The 11,272-nt window shown below is 45.0% G+C and overlaps 1 long non-coding RNA gene across 1 annotated transcript in view; it reads left to right on the top strand.

Moving 5' to 3' along the window:
• LOC306818489 overlaps positions 1–11,272 on the top strand; it is a 29,946-nt gene that overhangs the window by 15,435 nt on the left and 3,239 nt on the right. The window contains exon 2 of the long non-coding RNA XR_013778257.1: positions 6,315–6,467. This is a non-coding gene — a long non-coding RNA (uncharacterized lncRNA). The remainder of the gene's footprint in view (positions 1–6,314; positions 6,468–11,272) is intronic.

The following is an 11,272-nucleotide window of genomic DNA, read 5'->3' as shown; positions in this document are numbered from 1 at the left end:
CAGACTTTAAAGAACATTATGTTTGAAGTTGATAATCCATATATCAATATATCCACAGTTTTACATGATCTTTGAAAAAGCTCAAAATGCAAAGGTGCTATTAGATTGGGTCTATTAGCAGTTGGGGATAAGCCCCCCCCCCCCCCCCCCCCGTCCCCCCCATTATGCACATCATGCATTATTACCCATTAAGTGAGGAAATGATAATGCACATGGTTTATAATTATTTTAAGCATCTCTCCTGGTGATGCATGATTGTCCTTTAAGCTGTCATTGTTATTGAAACTCTTTCAAAGCATTTTTAATAATGTGCCACGTCCCCTGATACGCAAATAAAACCAACATTTTTATTTCTTTTCTTTTTTTTATTTGCCTCAGTGGAGCAGAGGAGGATATAAGGACAAAATGTGCAGGAGATGTAAATATGCAAACTCATGGGTAACCATGCATGCATGAACACACACACTAGCACACACACACACACACACACACCAAACCACACATTCACCGCCCCCTCTCCATCTGGTGAGTTGAAAGTGAGGGAGGGAAGGATGGAAGGAGAGGATGAGGCAGAAAAAAGGAAAAAAATGAAAGAGTGTAAGAGAAAAGTGAGAATCTGAGCGGGATTCGGGGGAAAGATTTTTGAATTGAATTCTTAGTTGCCTCTCATCAAAATGCAAAATTAAACACTCGCCATTTTTAATTTAACAGGTTAAGATATTTTAAGCATCCAATCAGCACTCAGCAGACAAGTGGAGGCTGTGTAGGATGATGTTTAAGCCAGTGGGCGTGTTGAAGCACTCAATTCTAATGCTGTCAAGATAATTCCCGTTAGAAAGAGAAACGACAAACACACACAGAAGGAGGATGCTGGGTTTCCTATTATAGCACGTGTGTTGTATAATGTGTCCATTTATAGTAAATTAAACTCACGTTTACTCCCGCTCAAATTGATCTGAGCTTTGATTGGATCTCTTTTTAACCAATCAAAGCTTCTTAACTGCTAAACAGCCATGTGCCTGGCTTTAGTTAAGAGGGGAGCCTTTGTTTAGCTCTGAGGGTGCTGATTGGCTGTGTGTAAAATCGCACAATCCAATGGGGAAATCAAGCAAGGTGAGTCCCCAAATCCCTGGAATATTCCGAAAAGTGGGAGTGGTGTGTTTATCGAGGAAAGGGGTGGAGGGTTACTGTTTCCATCGTTCACCTCGTTTTCTAATAATAAACACGTCCAGAAACAAAGGGACGCCATCTGTCCAGAATCCTCTTAAAAAAGATTTTAATTCAAGCCCACGTGGCCCTGATTCAGACAAAGCTCTCAGTCCAGGAACCCCCCACCCCCCACCCCAACAAACACACACACTGCTCTGTCTCTTCACAGACAGAGGTGAGCCCACCAGACCCTGATGCCCCCCCCCCCCCCCCCCCCCCACAATAAAGCATCAGACACCAGAACGACTAACATGACAAACACGACATTTAGCAGGTCCATTTACCCCAAGGGCTGAAATTAACACCCGCTCTGCACCATATGCTGCTGATTCAAAGGGGTCGCCTATCACTCTGACTTTTTGACACTTGAATGGCTCTCTGATATTGAGCCACGAGGAAACCTGACCCACCGCTTCGATAAACGACGTTTGCATTGTGTTTCCTCATCTGGAGATGAACGTTGACCTGGTTACACTTCTGTTCGCCATTGGGCCCAATGACGACTGAGCCCGAGCGTTGGATGTTGGCGTTGGAAAGTGATGATCATAATCGGGCGACTGTTGATCAAAATGACTCGCGGCTTTCTTCCTTCTACACAAATCTGAAAACGACGGCGATGCCAATAATGTTGTGAGAGCAGGAAATGAGATGCTACTTAGCGGCCCAATCACAGAGGCGCTAAGGATACGATACGTTTCATTTTTGAGCAGATGCACATCAGGCTTCCCTAAGCTTCAGAGTTACAGCGTAGATTTGGCAGATTTGGGTTCAGAAGCTTGAACCAGGGAATATTTTGTATTTCTTGCTTGAAGGTCAACATTATTTAAAACTGTAATAGTGCTGCTAGCTAAACAACTATATTAGCGGACAAGTTGTTCAGCTTCAATCTGCATTTTTGACCATGAACTCTGTCTCATTTCATCTGTTCAGCCTGATAGATGTTTATTCATACAGAGGGACATAAGAAATGGGAAGAAACTGAACATGCAACTTCGATCAAATGAGGCGAGAAGATGTTTATTACTGCTTAAGTAGTTTCCCTTTGAAGCGGATGACTTCCTGTTTCATGTCGGGATTCAGACAATAAATGAACACAAAACAGAAACAGAGACAAAAACACACAAACACCCTGTTATTAGGTTTTAGGGGTGAATTTCAAGGCCCCCCCCCTTCCTCCCACAGAACCCCCATAATCCTTTGCTGGGTCACACAGATTAAGGACTTGTCCAGAAGATGAGATACAGTGCTAGTTGGCACTCTTCTCTGTCAGCACACACACACACACACACACACACACACACACACACACACACACACACACACACACACACACACACACACACACACACACACACACACACACACACACACACACACACACACACACACACACACACACACACACACACACACACACACACACACACACACAGTGGACTCGGGCCCAAACCTCTAACTCAAGTTGCGTTCCAGAGACGTCAGAAAGTCGGAAATCTCATAGTTCCTTTGCCTCCTCCAATTGGAAATCGGAGTTGGATTTCTTAAGCCGGTTTTTCCCAGGATGCAATTACTTCACATTACTTGGCGTGAAAACCTATCCTCGACATTGACATACGTCCGACATTCTGCGCATTTAAAACCGACACTTTTGGCCCCGTTTACAGCATTTTGATAAGCCAGTATAAAATCCAGGTAACGTCCCGACTTCTCTTGAAGTTTAAAAAACAACAGTTGTAGGTTGGTCCAGAAAAAGCACAGGTTTGGTCTCGCACTAGTCATAACTTCTTGTTTAGTTATATTAAGAATATATTTTTGGATTGTTATTTTTTCTCTGTTAATTTAGTCTTCCTCTTCCCTTCTCTCTCTATCTCTCTTTCTCTCTCTGTATTTTTTTACGACAGCAGGAAACAGTCTCGCGTGTTTCATGTTGTCCTTGTTTCTCCCTGTGTGTCACCGCCACACGGATTGTTTTCGCCTGTGTTCAAAGATCTCACCTGTGTTTGAAGACCCTGAGTGTTACGTTTCCACTCTGTGTCAGCGTGTCGTCCAAACTTTTAACCCCTCGTGTGAATTATGGGATCGCTTCTTTTTGGTTTGGATTTCTTCTCTCGTCTTCTTTTGTCGACTGGTTGTATTTTGGCGTTTTTGTTTAGTCTTTTTTCTCCCCCCCCCCCCCCCCCCACACCACCAAAGTATGACAGATTGATCCTCTTGGGGACATGAATATTTGTGTTACACTTCATATCAGTTAGTTCAATTGTTGTGGAGGCAAAAACCAAAGCCGTGGGAAATTGTCATCTTGGGATCATGAATCCAATCCAGCCGTTGTTGAGATCAGTCAGCGTGGACTCGAGCTGTTGAATGAGCCACGCTGCAATCCCCCTGATCCACAAAACTCTGCATTCCTTCATATTTGTTGTTTGAATTGCGAGATTTGTGACAGAGAAAATGATTTGGCTTTTGGGCAGGACGTGTGCGGTAATATGAGGGGGGGGGGGGGGTTTGGAGGTAGGATTCAGGATTCACATTTAATCCTCTTCAGCCATATGAAAGACAATAAAGAGAGATTTAGAGTTGAACAATGAAAGGGACAAATCCATGCATGCAGCCTGTAGTTTAAACCATAAAACAGCGAGTTTGTTCGAGAAACCTCAGACGCTGTGTTACGCCTCGAATTGACCCTCTGACTTTGCTCAATCACGGATCATCTTCGGCAATCTCGGCCAATTTTGGGCCTTCAAAGAGAGCAATTTCTCTCATCTGCATTCAAAACTCTTTCTGCGTGCATTAAAGAGAAAGCGGCGAGTGCCCATCGACTGGCTGTCTTCTCTCATTACAGCGAAACAAAGAAGAGAAAGTAGAACCCCAAATGGGGTCGTCCAAAAGTAATCAGGACATCGCAGCTTTATCCCGTCATAAGATGTGGAGCTACCAGAAGAGAGGGAGGAGAAAAAAAAGGACGCAGTGTTCCCCGGACACCTCTGTCAACAAACTCATAACTGGCTTCAAAACGGCTTCAAAACGGTTTCATCTTGCAATTATAAGGACGAGCCTCTCGTGAACATCAGAGTGATACGAGCTCGTCCGTGTGACGAGGCCTCGAGGCTGCACTGATTCAGATCTCTCAGCGACGCTATCACTTCCTACAAAACTTCCCATACTGCCTCGTAACAGCTTTGAGCCAAACCCCCCCCCCCCAAAAAAAAACCAAATTTATCATAAAGCCGTGCAGAGGGACTGGCTGAGAGTATTTGTGTCAGTGTAGCATCAGAAGAATGATTTGTACTCCTACGAGCAGCTCAGCTGAAGGCGGGAGCTGCTGACATGCAGCCAGTGTGTTAAAGCTTTTCTGTGCTGCTGCCTGCAAGCATCAGAGGAAGAATGATCTGGTGGAAAGTTGGAGTGGACTGTAAATAAGTAAATGCAGTCGTCCCCCTATGAAGAGGAGCGATAGTCAACAGAATGCATCGTGTCTTGTGAGTTAAAAAAATAATTTGTTGGTGCAGCACCAAGTCCCGATCCCAGACGGTATTAACAAAAAAACCCCCAAAAAAGATGTAGTTTCAATTCTGTCTTCTTTTGGTTCCTGTCGCTGCGATTTGAAAAGCCATAGACGGAGGTCGCGCCGTGTTAGAAAGGAATCCTCAACCAAACGTTCGATCAGGTGGAGCCACAGCTCCTACAGGAGCAAACAGCTACTCCCACGTGGTCCCCCGTGATGGCCCCCCCCCCAGGCGTTTTAACACAGGGCTCGATGGAGACTCCTCGGCTTTTGACTGCCAGCCGTCAAGTGGACTCTCGAGGATGGGCAGTTTTTAGCTCGGTGGATTGGTTGGCTGTCGGTCGGTCTGTATAAAGATGGATGCCTCGTCTCCACCTTCTGTCCACTGGACTCATGTGAAGCCAAAATAACTCCCAAGAGGGGCTGACATGTTATGGCTGATGTCATTTTTGGATTTTGGATCTACAGTGTGTTGCTGAAGAGGTCAGTGTCCAGTGTAGTTTATCCTGGATAGACAGTCCGAACAATAAAAGTGATTAAATCAGTGGTTGAACACGGATGTATCAAGGAGCACTGACGCTGTAAAGATTCTGCTCAGTGTCTCGGCCGTCTCTCTCTTCTTGTCTGGGTGTTGCTCAGCCTCACTACAGGCGGCACTCTGACCTTTTTAATGTCTTCCTGTCAAGCTGCTCAACACTATCAAGCGTCTGCCTTGTTGAGGTCTGACGCTGACGATCCGGCACTGATCTCTGATCCCAGAGGTTGACCTCACCAAGACCTCTGCTTTCTGTTGTCCTCCGCCTCGGTAAATCACTGCTGAGTGCTGAGAGCTACTTCTGTCTGTGCGGGTGCTGAGTCACAAATAAAAGGACACTTCAGAGTGGTCGAAAGGATCAATTCAAATGTTGTTTAGCCGAACCAGTCTGTTGATGTTTCTCTTCAAAGCAAATTGATCTGTTTTATTTCACCATATTCTGAGCTCTTAGTTTGTCTTTAGGGTTTCCTGTTTTATTTTGTAGTTCTTTTCCCCAGTGTTTTAGATCGATGCCTTCTTATTGATTCTGTTCTATAATTTGGTTTTGTGGTTAGCTTTTACATTATCTCATCTGAGTCCACATTTCCTCTGCATGCGAGCGTTTAAGTTTCTGTCTGATCCCATCTTTCAGCAACATGCTTCTCTCAGCACGTCTGTTTTTTGTCTTTTTTTATCTGTTTGCCTCTTGATTTATCCGACTGCTTTCATCAAATACAAGTGTTTTATCAGTATCGCTGGAAACAGGCCATCAGTTGAGCAAACGCAGACAAAGACTCGCAAACAAACACACACACACACACACACACACGGTGTCTCAGCGCTGGCTTTACAAGCCTCCCGCTGTTGCTTCGGTCTAATCCTTTGCCATTTTAATGGGCTTCTGGCTGCCTCGAAAAGGGAAACCTTTGGCGGAGAGTGATCTCGAAACAACACACTTTGCATTGTCTCTCACCTGGAAGTCCATCTTTTTTTTACCCTGCAAATATCCCGTGTTCGTCTGGGTGTGTGTGTGCTCCTGCTTTCTGTGCGTCAAAGAGCATTTCCCTCTCTCTGCATATGTGCATCCAGATCCGGGCCCTTAATCTGTGGTAGTGATGATGACCCACTTTCAACCCCCCCCCCCCCCCCCCATACACCGCCTGTGACCCCACCCTCTGCTGACTGTCGCCAAGGAGACGCTTCCCTCTCATCCCTGCGGTCGCTGAATGGATGCTGGCAAAGGTTACTCCATCGCACATACACGTACACACCCGTAGACTGTAAACTCATCATAATGACATCAGCACCAATAAAAACACTTTTATTGTAAATTCAGGTCAATCCCATTTGTGCTTTGGAGTTTCAAAGGAATGTGACAAACAAACGCGGATGGGATTTGTCTTTTAGCCGAGTAGTTTGTCTTTCCTTCTCTCCGTCTGTCCTCTTGTTTTTCCCTTCAGATGAAACAGGAAGCGGGCAACTTCAATGCAAATTCATGCAAACTAATCCCATCGTGCTTCGTCATCATGCGCGTTGCCCGAAACACCTGCACTCCTGTTCTGGATTTGCATGTAATGGTTGCAGTTTCGCTTTGCTGTGAGATGATTTAAGATAAGATTTAGCACAACTATGCCTTTTTTTTTTTTTTTTTTGGCATCTATTCGCTCTCGTTCACGTGCACACACACACACACACACACACACACACACGCATACATGCACACGCATAATCCACACACTTCGCCCTCTGCAACCACAAAACAGAAATAACCTCAACATGAGGAAGCATCTCTGAAATATCTTGATGTACGTACAATATCCGACTCCTGTCAGTACGGATGGCTTAATCTACACGTACCTAACCTCACACTCACACACACACACACACATACGTATGCATACACACCCATCCCCCCCCCCCCACCCCACCCCCACCCCTCTGTCCAACAATTTATCCTCCGAGCCGCTAATCCCGCTGGCCCAGATTTGGCCCACAGTCTGCTCCACATGATGCTTGTTGTCATCCAAACAACTGCACACACACCCCGCGCCAATCCCAAACACTTTCACACACACACACACACACACACACATATATCCAAATACAGCCCCAGCCACACCCCTCCACTGCAGGCCCTCTAGCTGCCTTCCTGCGTGTAGCACCTGTGACCTACTGTACTGAACTGCAGCACAGGCCAGCAGCCATGTGGGAGAGCTGCTCCCCTCGACAGTATTCAAGCAAAACATGAGTCACTGTGTGGAAGACATGCATGGCAGGGTGGGCTCATCTGCATCATCATCATCGTCGTCGTCATCATCCACGCTCCAGGGCGTGACGGGCAATTTCCTGTCGTCTTTATGTCATGTATTTGTGAATGTCTGTGCTCTGCCCAGTTTTCAGCGGGGGCTCCTCTGATAAGATGGGCAGTCATTCGCATGTGCCAGGATTTGGTACAACCGGCCGCCTCGGAGCCTCGTGCGTCGGCCCGTCGCCATGGCAACAGGTCCTCTCGACGGCGACCGATTCTGACACATCAGAGTAGCCGTCGGTGGCTGAGCTTAAAAAAAAAAAAAAAAAAAAAAAAAAAGGGATGGGATGTAGGGAGAAAAAAAGACGACGCTGCAGCCCAAATAAGAGGGCGAATATGGGGCGTTGGAAGTCGGTTATGCCGAGGATGTTGGTGCAGTTAGGAAATAATTTAAAAGAAATTATGTTTTGCTTCTCCTTAAGCCTGCAGTCACAGAAAACATCTTTTAAAACATTCATAAAGAAGTAGGAAATCAATAAGACGATGGAAGAAGGCGTTATGAGGTAAAGACGTGCAAACATAGAAGAAGCTCGAGTCTTGAATGGAACATTTTAAAACTCAACCTGGAGATTTTTACTGATCTTGTTTCACACTGGATCAATCGTGCCCTAAAAGTCATCAATGAAACCACAAAATCAAATCTCGGAGAAGCTGAAAAATAGAAAAATAACCGCAGATGCAACCTCTGGTGCAGTTAGAAAATGAGACAAAAAAAAACACATTGTGACTCATGCAGAGGAACAACGAACGATGCGCTCTGAAGTACAACAGCGCGGAAGCAGGGGTGGCATTTTCTTCATCACAAAAGGGGAGTGATTAACGTTTGAAATATTCTCAAACTGTGAAAGCAAAGGCTGAACAACGCTGTAAACTGGGCCAGCAGCAACAAACGATGAATCAGCAAAGAGTCGTTATCTGTGCGGGTGGAAGTTTGTCTCTGTCTTCAGCTTTGAATTAAGCCCCTTCCTTTAATTTCATTGAATGGCTGACATATAATCAGCTCATTTACTTTTTTTAAGGTCCGGCTGTTTTCAAACCCCGGACCAGGCTCATCATCATACCAGCAGTTTGTATGGCCTGATGTTTGGTCATAGCCCATCATGAATCTCGTATAACGCACATGTTTAGATTTATAAAGAATCAGAGTTTCTCATATTAAAGAGTTTGGTCGGATTGACAGGAGGCATCAGCTCCACATCAAGTCTTTCCTTTTGCAGAACACCACCACTGTCTCTCCTCTTAGCACACTTAAGGCAAACGCATTATTAATTTGACTCCGCAAAGTTGAGGATGAAGATGAACGGTGACGCCTGTGACGATGACGATCCTCACGCTTTCACTTTGAGAAAGTGTCGAGACGCTGCCCTAGAGTCACGTCAACACTCGTCAACATCTCATCATCAACACGGTAACGTCATCCGTGAAAATGTGATGTGTAATCCACGATGAAGGATTGATTTTTGACTCGACATTTACTCTTTAAACGAGGTCTTTTTAATCACGGCTGTGCAGCATAACGTCCACCTTGGACATGTTTAATTGCTGAGTTAAATTTCAGATTTAACTAAGATGTGCTTCGAGAATCAGATCTAAGCTAACAAATACTTGATTATAGATTTTTTACAAGGCAGTGATTTTCGCCTTTATGACACTCTCTCTGCTGTTTGTCTTGGTTTTCTGTTTTTCTAATCAGGCCAGTGGATCGTTCCACTTTTTCCCCAGCGATCGTTCACTCCTTCAGAATAAAAACGATCCTTTAAAAAATCTGCGGCCTTTGAAGTCCGGCGGCTCGACAGCCTCTTCACTGGGTATCTGTTCTACGGATCCACAGGAGAGGACGTGAGGAGGATATGAGTTTCCACATGGAGCCGAGAGGAGACGAAGTGCAGCAGAGAAAAGGAGAGCACAAAGAGTCAATTCAAGAAGGAGGGCACAAAAAGGGGAGGAGGGGGAATGGAAAAGAATAATGATGAAGACAATGAGAGGAGCAGATGAGGATGAAAGACGATGATGAAGCTGATGATGATGATGAGACGAAAGGAGCTGATTTGGTCGAAGACGAAGGAGCTGAAAGAGGAGAAGTTTACTGTTTCGTCCCGCTGAGACGTCGCACTCGTTCCCCATCGCAGTAAATCATGTCACTCGGCTACATCCTGTCTGTTCTCAACTTCTCACCGGCCTGAAGGCGATAAACAGGCCAGCTGCCTGATTGGAAACAGATGTTGCGAGAGGTCGAAGGAGACACAGACGTAGAAAAGAGAGAGAGAGAGTGTGTTTCTCTGGGTCCCATAATGAGATCCATCTGAGTGCTACTGGTTTCAGGTCAGCCTGCAGTGAAACAGAAGCGAACACAACGCTGACTATCTGGCCACACATTCTGGTCGGATTACTTCCTACAAAACAAATTGGAAACCAACATCGGTCACATCCACAATCTTTTTTTTTTTTTTTTGTCATCTCAAAACATGGCAGGAAGAAGCCAAACGTCCGTTTCAAGAGCGAGAATAAAAAACGTCTTCCTCTTTCTGAAAATTCTAGTTCAAAAAGAAAGGGCGCACGCTTTTAAGTTTCCTTTAAGTTTCGTTTGTTCTGCTTTTCGTGCACGATGGCCCGCTGTTATCATTGTCAACATCAATGTGTGCGTCCATGTATTGATTGCAAATATCAATATCACAGTTTTTTCTGGCTCATTAACTCCAAGCTGTTTGTTTGGAAAGGACTGCTTTTTTGTTTCAAGATGTCATAAAGTGACACCCAGGTCCAAGCCACATTGCTGTGAGGACGAAACTGATGGAAAAAGGAAGTAGTTCTTCTGTTGTAGCATCCAGCTCCTTCCTGGTACAAGTCCAAAAACTAAACTTGCATATTTAGCCGACACCAAAACCTCTACCTGTGGTAGAGACAGGGCAGTGGATGGAGTCGGGTGGGGGGGGGGGAGATCTGAGTATCAAACTTTTATTTGTGTGCGCTTCACAAATAGATGTGCAAACCCCATGTGCTTGCTGCCTGTGCAAAACATCAATTGTCTCCCGTGTCTCAACCTCGTCCATCCTGTTTAATCTGCAGTGAGCCAGCGGATCACTCCCTTTTAATCCAATCAACATCAACTCTCTCATGAGGAGTTGACGTGAGGACAAGACAATTGTTTGCACCAACATTTACAATTAGACCCACAGGAGGAAGCATTCCCCTGAAGATAACCAAATTGAGTTTCCTTGAAGCTCCAATGTTAGGCTGAATTTTTAGATTTTTCAAAAATTTGAACTGGTAAAGACAAAAAGAGGGGACAAGAAAGTAATGTTCTGAATTTAAATGATTGCATTGTAAAAATCTTTACAGCTATCCAGAGACCCCCTTACAGAATTCACCACTCTGCACCAAACTCCATGCATTTTTTTAATATGATTTTTCTGTTTCAGTTTACCATTAAATCATTAAGATACCAAGAAGTTGACAGCAGTGAGTGATGCTAACCTTCAAAATTAGAGCTGCAGATAATCGTGCACCCGAGCGCGCGCGCACACCCGCTCAATCCTGATGACGCAGACCCGGTGACGTTGAAAAAAAACCCAACTAAATGTGAACGTTGCCTTTATCAAACAAACAAACAAACAAACAAACAAACTGGTGCTCCTCCGGTGAAAGTAAACATGCAGAAGTGGGTTACACACTTAGTTTGAGCCTTTAAACTGATTAGAGGACGTACAAATACGACAGTGCATCGCGCGCAGCTCACACG

The sequence above is a fragment of the Symphodus melops genome (genome assembly GCF_947650265.1).
Source record: "Symphodus melops genome assembly, chromosome: 23".
Lineage (NCBI taxonomy): Eukaryota > Metazoa > Chordata > Actinopteri > Labriformes > Labridae > Symphodus > Symphodus melops.
This window is presented reverse-complemented; position numbering and strand designations above follow the sequence as displayed.